The sequence below is a fragment of the Kryptolebias marmoratus genome, linkage group LG13 (genome assembly GCF_001649575.2).
Source record: "Kryptolebias marmoratus isolate JLee-2015 linkage group LG13, ASM164957v2, whole genome shotgun sequence".
Taxonomy (NCBI): Eukaryota; Metazoa; Chordata; class Actinopteri; order Cyprinodontiformes; family Rivulidae; genus Kryptolebias; species Kryptolebias marmoratus.
The window spans coordinates 26,418,230-26,427,136 of record NC_051442.1 but is presented as its reverse complement, the minus strand read 5'-3'; the positions used below and the strand labels follow the sequence as shown (position 1 = coordinate 26,427,136).

General features: G+C 39.9%; 1 protein-coding gene across 6 annotated transcripts in view; it reads left to right on the top strand.

Annotated features, from left to right (window-relative positions):
• Nucleotides 1-3,659: 3,659 nt before the first annotated feature.
• Nucleotides 3,660-8,907, top strand: part of LOC108249838 (MAP/microtubule affinity-regulating kinase 4-like) — a 56,255-nt gene continuing 51,007 nt past the window's right edge. For 3 of the 6 annotated variants that reach the window (XM_017439465.3, XM_017439463.3, XM_017439466.3), the window contains exons 1-2: nucleotides 3,660-3,879; nucleotides 6,758-6,811. The gene's annotated coding sequence lies outside the window, so the exon portion shown is untranslated. The other 3 variants (XM_017439462.3, XM_037979187.1, XM_037979188.1) reach the window with 3 other exon arrangements.

Here is an 8,907-nt window from a genome sequence, read left to right as displayed (position 1 = left end):
AATTTCTGCAACCCTCAATGAACTGAAGCAACAGTGGAAAGAAGAGTGGGCCAAAATTTCTCCACAACCATCTGAGAGACTGATAAAATTCTACAGAAAAAACACTATTGAAATTTTTGTTGCTAAATGAGGTTCTACAAATTGCTGGATCAGGGGCTGGACCCAATTTTCACTCACCACCTTAAGATTTTTCGTTTCAGAAATAAGGACACAGTGGAATCTGTTGTGTTTTTGTTCACTTGATTTGAATCATTTTAGCACTTGGTAAAGACCAGATCATTTTATTATCTCCTGATACATAAAACTTAGAACTGAAAGAGGGATGGACTTTCTCTTCCCAGAATTGTATTTTCTTTCTTCTTTCCATCTCAGAAACTTCAGTTTCAGATTGTAATCCATCCAGGTTTGTGTAGAAGCACATTTCCCTTAAGACCCACCTTCATACTAAAACAGTTTGAGTCAGGCTTGGCTCCATCAGTTCTGCACAGCATTAATCTGAAGGATTTTAGTCAGAAATCAGGAGGGGAGGTATTTACAGGACTGAAGGCAGCAGCGGCAGTAGTACCTTCATCCTTTACCTTTCAGTTGTCAGCAGCAGAGCTCTGAGGAAGATGATGCTAAAACACAAACAATCTGTTCATGTTGTGGACAGCAGCTGTTTGTTCACACTGAGCTCAGCTCAGAAACACTTGTTTTTGTATTTCTGAGCTGAACATCTGGTGGAAGGACTGCAGCAACATGTAACCTCCCCAGCTCCCGACTACACTCCTCCACCGGCAGTCTGCAGTGTGTCCCAACATCTGGTACCTGGTGCAGCAGTCTGACAAACTGTTAAAGCTGTCCATTCCCACCAGCCTGCTTTACAGACCCTCAGCTGTTACACTTGGCTTGTTGACACAGGCATTGTGTGTGTTTAGTGTTGGACATCTACAGAGAGCATAGCAGGTTCATTCAGTGGTACCACACATCAAATCAGAACCAGAACCCCCCTAAATGATGACAACTTGCCCATTAACCTTTGTGATGATCTGCCGATTAAAATCATTCCTACAAATGTTTGAGCTGGCACAAAGTCAGTTCACTAACAACACTAAGTTGGGTTTTGTGTAAATTTTATGAACAGTTATTATTTTACCTGTAGTAGATACAGTAGATCTTAGTTAAGGGGTATATAGTTTAATCCTGACAAGACTGATGAGCTAATGGCTAGGGCTGCAATGATTAGTTGACATAATAGGCATAGTCAGCTACAAAAATATCTGATTTTTATTGTTGACATGTTTTATACAGAGCTTTGGCTATAATATTCCATCCATTCATGTTCTTTACCTGCTTTTCCTTCTCAGGTTACAGGGGAGCTAGGGCCTATCTCCAGCAGTCATTGTGCGAAAGGCAGAGCACACCCTGGGCAGGACACAAATCCATCACAGCAGAGACACATAAAGACAATCATTGACTCACTCATTCACACCTAGAGACAATTTAGGATTATCTGTTAACCTAACGTTAATGATTTTGGTCTGTGGGAGGAAACTCCAGGCAGAAGGGACAGGAGGTGATCCTGCAACCTTCTTACTGTGAGGCGACAGCTCTAACCACTTCTCTGCCGTGTCGCCCTATAACGTTTCACATAGTGTAAAATGTATTTTGTAACTGCAACATATGGCTGGAACATCTGGGGGCAGTATCGCCTCTATTGTTTGTCAAAACTGCACACAGTCTACTAACAAAGAAGAACACGAGAAAAAGACGAGGAGATGTTCTAAACTGTGTGAGCGTTTCACTAAAACCCCCAAAAAGTTGAAGGCAGATTGTAGGAAGCAGCTGTGCTCTGTAACCCTCTCCTGAATCAGAGTGACGCAGCTTTAAAGAAGATTTAGAAGTAAAGTTAGAGTGTTGTGTTTTCTCATTTGGAAATTATGTTTGTACAGAAACATATCAGTTTAAATAGGGAACAGGAAATGAAAGAGTCCAGTTCCCCCATAATATTAGTTAGTGTTTATCTAATGGTAAACGTCTTCAATCTAATAGCAATAATTTATTTTTAGTTTCATGTTTAATCAGATTTAGGACTAATACAGTTTAAAATGATTAATTATATATATATATATATATATATATATATATATATATATATATATATATATATATTAATAAACATCGAACCCGCTCGTTAATGTTTATTGCTGTGGCTCTCTCATAGAGGGGATCATAAAAATGCTGATACAGGCGAACCGGCACCAAAATCGCCCATTCTGAATGGAGCGTTGCTTGCGCGGCGTTACAAAAATTGGGAGGTGCACGACCACACAACGCAACACCACATGGGGCCTTCGCGCAGGGGTGGGGACAGCATGATGCGTCACTGTTGGCACGCACACCCTTGCGCGGTGATCAACGCGTCAAGTATAAATCTACCTAAAAGGTTAACGTTTTGGGGGTGTGGGTGGACAAAAACGTGTAAAAAATGACGTATTTTACAATAAACGGGGAACCCTGTATATGTGTATATGTATATATATGTATGTATGTATGTATGTGTGTGTGTGTATATATATATATATATATATATATATATATATATATATATATATATATATATATATATGTGTTTTTTCCCCACATTTCCATCAGTTTCACTTTATGTGCTTATTTACACGGAGTTCTTACAATTCTGTAGTAAATCACAGTGCAGCAGGACTATCCTGCTGCAAATAACAGTAATCCAGTGTTTCATTTAAAAATGCAAATGTTTAGACTTTTACACTACTGTACATTTCACATTACATAATTATATTGTAATTCTCCTGCTGGAATTGACCCAAGGCTACAACCAGAAGTGCTACTGCTACCTACTGCTGGCACAGAATTCTTTATAAATACCCATGTAATCCATAATGGAAGATGGTGTAGCATTTTATAAAGTAGTGTTTGCATGAACCACTGTGAAACTTAGAGATTAATTTTGTTTTAAAACAGCAGCAACCCGCATCAGTATCTACTGTATTCAGTCCAGCCATTAGCTCATCAGTCTTGTCAAAATGAAACTCTCCAGACTGAGGTTGTTCAAAGAGCTATCTTCAACAGGTAAGATAATGATTACTAAAGCTTGGAATTTCATATTTTTTTTAGCTAACAGCTGTGTCAAACCTTTTTTATTATAAATTCTGTTTTCGTGCAAGGTTTATTAGTATAGTAATTTCAAAATAAAGCCAGCAAGCAACATTTTTGATTGAGTTACACCGTGTACCTGTGTCAGACAAGGCTGGTGTCTAATATATCCTAACTACAGTCCAATACCTTCTAACAGCTTTACAGAATATTTCTATCGGTCAGATCTGACTTTTGGAACTCAGTTTTATTTAAAATCATTCTGATTAACTGAAACGATAAAAGAGGAAACCAAAATTAAACACTGCAACAGCTTGTAGAACAGCTCTCAGTTCATGTTGGGTTTGTCAAAGCTGGTGTTTTTGGAGGGTGGATGGGCTTGGATAAGTCAACAGGAAGAGACCAGACCACTGTGGCTTCAGATAGTTGTGCTGTTCAGTTTCCTGATGTTGCTCCAGAGTAGGATGTTGGAGTTGTTGGTATACTGGGGATCCCCCCCACTCCCACACACAAGTGCATGTGCACACACACACTTCTCTCTAAAACCCTCCCCATTTTGTTTTTTGGCAGCATGTATTGCTGGGGGCCAGCCGCGCAGACAAGGCCACGAGCCAGTCCAGCCGTTCTCTGGGGGCCCGCTGCAGGAACTCCATCGCCTCCTGCTCCGACGAGCAGCCACACATCGGCAATTACCGTCTGCTCAAGACCATTGGCAAGGGAAACTTCGCCAAAGTCAAGCTGGCCCGCCACATCCTGACTGGCAGGGAGGTGAGGGGGTGGCAACATAGACTGGAGTGGAGAGGGTGTGTCTTTGTCTGTGTGTGAGAATAAACCAGGTTATGTTTGCTGACAGAGTAAAGGCACCACTTCTCTGATGCCTATTTTTATTTCACCTGGTTTGGCTGCAACTAGCTGTTCTAGTCAGAGTGAATTTAACCCACTCAGGGTTAATCTTTGCTGGATGCTGAGAAAACAGTCTCAGATATAGGCCAGTATCATCAGCAGGATTGATGGTACCTGATGAAATGATAAGAAAGAAAGAAGAAAGAAAAAGTACAAACAGGAATAAAACAACTTCAAATAAAAAGAAATAAAGACAAGAAAAACTTTTTGATTTAGGTATAAAAAGATCAAACAAAATAACTACAACCATTTATAATTTATTCCACTTTTATTTATGTATATTTAATAATGCAACTATATTTTTTGTAGGTAAGCACGATTTAAAAAAATTTTTTTTAAGTTTAAAAGTCACATTTTTTCTTTCTTTTTTTTTCTTTGTTTTGCATTTTTTTAAATTCTGGTAAATTTCCAAGTGTCCCTGCCATTTTCAGATTGCTTTCACTCCTGTAAAAGTCCAAAGGAAATGTCAACATCTGGCTTCAGTTGTTTCATATCTGTCAAAGAGAAGATTTTGTGTTTGTGTTGAAAGTATCAACTATTCTTCAAGTAACTGTTCTTCAGGAGCCCCACAGGCTCTGGTCTTGACCCAGTTCTGTATACAGTTTATATTAATGATTTCTAGGGATGCACTGATTTAGGTTTTGTGGGTTTATATGATTTCTAATACAGCGCTAACCTGCTGATACTAACTTATTATATAAGTAATAGAAAACAAATGTATTTTTTAAATTTTTTATTGAATTTAAAGTAGATATTCTGTTGTATCACCAAGTCAAATTCTGCAGCAGTGCTGTGGTTCAGTTTGTTCAAAGTGTCTAATATTAAAGACAACCCATTGCAGCTCAACACAACATTAATGATCAAATATCTGAAAAAAAAACCCCAAAAAACTCTAAAATGGGAGGTGGCCATTAAAGCTAAAAAGCAAGAACAGAATGCATGTAGAATAAGATTTTTCATGGACTTTCCCTCTCCTTAAAATGATTTCATCCAGCGGGACTGGAAATGGTTTTGGGTGAGGTTACCCCTACAGGTGACTGTGAAATACCGTAAACTGTGATGTCACTTGAAGGTTGTAAATATTGGAATAGTTTACCTCCAACTTTGACATAATTTATCTCTTGTCTACATTTAGGGATGATCAGAAATAAGATCTGAAAGCACATCAGACCTGCAAGCTTAAGATTTTCTTGGCTCTTGTGTGTTAGTTTTTGTCTGCTTCATTTGAAGTGTTTTATTATTAACCTGCCAGGACCAGAGACTATGTATATGTTTATCAGAAAAATAAACATGCAGGAGTTCAGATTTATCCTCAGATTTAAAACTCAGCAGTAGATTAAAGGTAAATGCTCCATTTCAGATGGTTGGTCTTCACTGTCCCAAACAGTGTTCTGTGAGGGCTGTATGTTTCCAAATTTTCCTCCATGCTTTAGTATGTGTTTCTTAGCAGCTTCTTGTCTTTTTTCCTGTAACCATCCCTTTGGTTACTTCCAGGTCAAAGGTCACAGTGAGATCAGTGGAGCTGACATCAGTGAGTTTCAATACAAAAGCAGGAAGAAATTTATTCCCAACCAGCTAATCAGCGTGTTAGTCTGACTGTGAAATGGATCGGTTTGATTTCAGTCTTGCTAAAACCCTTTAAGTTTTTATTAAGCATAGACTTTTTAAAATCATGTAAACTGACATGTTGAGCAGACCCTCAGAGAGTTCAGGCTGCAAGTTGGTGAAAATTGCTGACTGTGTAAGTAATAATGTGAATACAACAAGTACATTATTCATTTAACAAGAACTAAGTTAAAACCCAAGCGCATTATCTCCTCTGCAGGTCTCAGTTAACAGGTTAAAAGGTAAAGGTGATGACAGGACAATTAGAAAAAGTCTAAACAAGTATGGCTTGTTTGAACTGTTGCAGGAGAAAGACATTTTCTTTAAAAACAGCATGACAGCACAATTTAGGTTTGTAAAAATTTAATCTGAATGAACCACAAGATGGGTGGCACAGCGGCGTAGTGGTTAGAGCTGTTGCCTCTCAGCCAGAAGGTTGCAGGATTGCTTCCCGGCCTGGGGCCTTTCTTGGTGGAGTTGCTGGGTGGAGTTTGTATGTACCCCGGTTTCCTTCCATAGACCAAAAATATGCATGTTAGGTTAATTGATGACTCTAAAATTGTCCCTAGGTGAGAGTGTGAATGGTTGTTTGTCTCGTTTGATATATGTAGCCCTGCGATGGACTTGCGACCTGTCCAGGGTGTCCCCCGCCTCTCGCACAGTGACTGCTGGGGATAGGCACCAGCTCCCCGCGACCCAGAATGGAGAAGCGGGTAAAGAAAATGGATGGATAGATGAACCACAAGACTTCTGGAACAATGAGACCAAAGGACAAATGTTTACCCAAAATGCACAGCAGCAAACACATCATATCAGCACAAATATCTCATATCAATTGTGGGTTGATGGTTTGGGACCCAGGCACCTGGCAGTCATTGATTTGACCATGAGCTCCTCCATAGACCATAGGATTGTAGAGTTAAATGTGGGACCATCAGTCCAACAGCTGAAGCTTGGACCAAACTGGGTCATGATGCAAAAGAACAATGATACCAAATACAGCAGCAATACAGTTATTTTCACTGACACTGGGTATTATTCATTTTATCAGGTTTTGTGTTTGTTTGTGAGGATGATGTGAAAAATATTAGAATTAGTTTACCTTTCTGCATTAAACATTTCTTCATGTTTCTTTCAGGTTGCAATAAAAATCATTGACAAAACTCAGTTGAACCCAACCAGCCTACAGAAGGTGAGTCTTCCTTGTTGTGATGAGTTGGTTGTTTGGGGCTCTGTTTGTGTTTAGGGATAAATCATGATGCTTTCTGTATTCATAATCTGCAGTTTTTCTTTTTTTCGTTAAATAAACTGATGTACCATGGGGGGTTGACAAAGGTCCTGGTTGATCCTCAGCTGTCCTCCCTCTGAAGCAGCAAGCAGCCGATCATGGGATGTGATGATGTTTGGCAGGTGCAAGGGACTGGACTGGAGCAGGAGGAGACCTCTGCTTCACAAATCAGCTCTCTGTCGGCTAGGCTAATCACTGCCCTGAGAGGAGAGGGAGGGGGGTAACTGATCCTGGACACGACAATCACCCATCCTGTGTTTTCTCAAATTGTCTTCCATGAAGACATGGATCTGTAGATAACAAAGTAAGAACCCAGTGCGGTGGAATTTTTGTTTGGATCTGAAAAGTAAGAGGTTTTTCTAACTTCCTGTTTCCTTCTTGAGTCATAAATGCTTTGAGAGGAAAGACCGGCACTGGAAATGACACATGTAGGCTGGTGTAGGTTTGGTGTATCTTCATACAACTGCAGAGCTCAAAGTTGAGTCAGGATCCAGGAGGATGTCAGCTTTTTGGCATCCTGTAAAAATTGCTGAATTGCAGAGGTGTAGTGAGTTTGGCAAAAAATAAAATTCTTTTGTTCACATTTTTTTTAATCTGTTTTGTATTTCCAGAGCAGTTACAGCAGTGACCCTATATTGTTACACTTTTATCCAGACTAGTGTTTGCAGTAAAAGTAGTTTTGTGTTTGACTTTGACACCCTTTTCTTCCCTGGTGTCCTGTATCCTGATATTTCGAATCATCACAGTTCTGGTTTTATGACAGATAATGGACTTTAATTTGTCTGACCCAGATTGATTATGCTTTTTGCTCTTCTGGCTCTGGATTGGCTGCTGGTGGAACCTTCAGGACAGAATTTAGGGAGGAGAAGCAACTGACTGAACAGAGTGATCTACAGCTGTTCATAGTGGACATAGTGGAAGCTATAAAGGAACCTGAAGGAAAACTCTGAAAGATGTAGTGGTGGGGATGTTCATTGTTCTTCCATGTCTGTGTCAGATCTCAGGTCCTCTGAAGCCTAAAGAAAAAAATCTGTGTCTAAAATTACGTGTGTTTTTAGAACACGTCTGAACTGAAACCTCCATTAAAGCAGTTTGTCACCATCTGCTGGACTTGAACTGCAGCCAAAAGGAGCTGAGCAGCCACAGAGCGTGAGCATCCATCACTGCCTCAGGCCTGCTGACGAGAATCCAACACAGTGCTGAAGAATGGTTCTGTTAGAGACTCGGTGGGTCTGAGCCCTCAGCGTTGCAGTCAGGAGCAACAAATTATAATTATTTGCAAGGTTAGAATGATGGAATGATGCACTACATATCCCAAGATTCTCTGCAGTACAGCTGGAGAAGCAGGGAAAAAGCCTGGTCTTAATACCTGGGTTGTTATGGCAACAGTTACGTCAGACGCTGCTGGAGAAGACTGCTGGAACAACGAAGAGAAGGATGAGAGGATGGAGGGGAGCAGACTGAAGCAAGGAAAGGGGGTCAAAAAGCTTCTCAGACTATGTCTTTTCTTCTCCCTTGGTTTCAGTGAGTTAATTGACGGTTTTCAGCAATAATCTTTTGTTAGTTTAACATGTTAATCAAACTATTGCATAAAATCAGAAAGGTGACTGGTATCTAATCCTCTGTAGTGCAGACATGTCACAAGAACAGTGACACAACATATACGTACATGGAGACAGATATGTTACACGTACAGGCACAGGGACACACTGCATGTCACATGCACAGAGGCACACTACACATATATGCACAGAGACAATCTACATATACTGCAGACAAACATGATACATGTATATGCACTATGTTACATGTACTAGTACGGAGACATGCTACATATCACATCTACTGAAACACGTTACATGCACAAAGTGATGCTACATGTACACTCCTGATCATTGCATTTTGCACTATTGGATCTTAAGAAGGTTCTAAGTAGAGCTTCACAATGTTAAAGGAAAATAATCAGTGCAAGAGACAAGAACTTTTGAGCAGGGAATTTT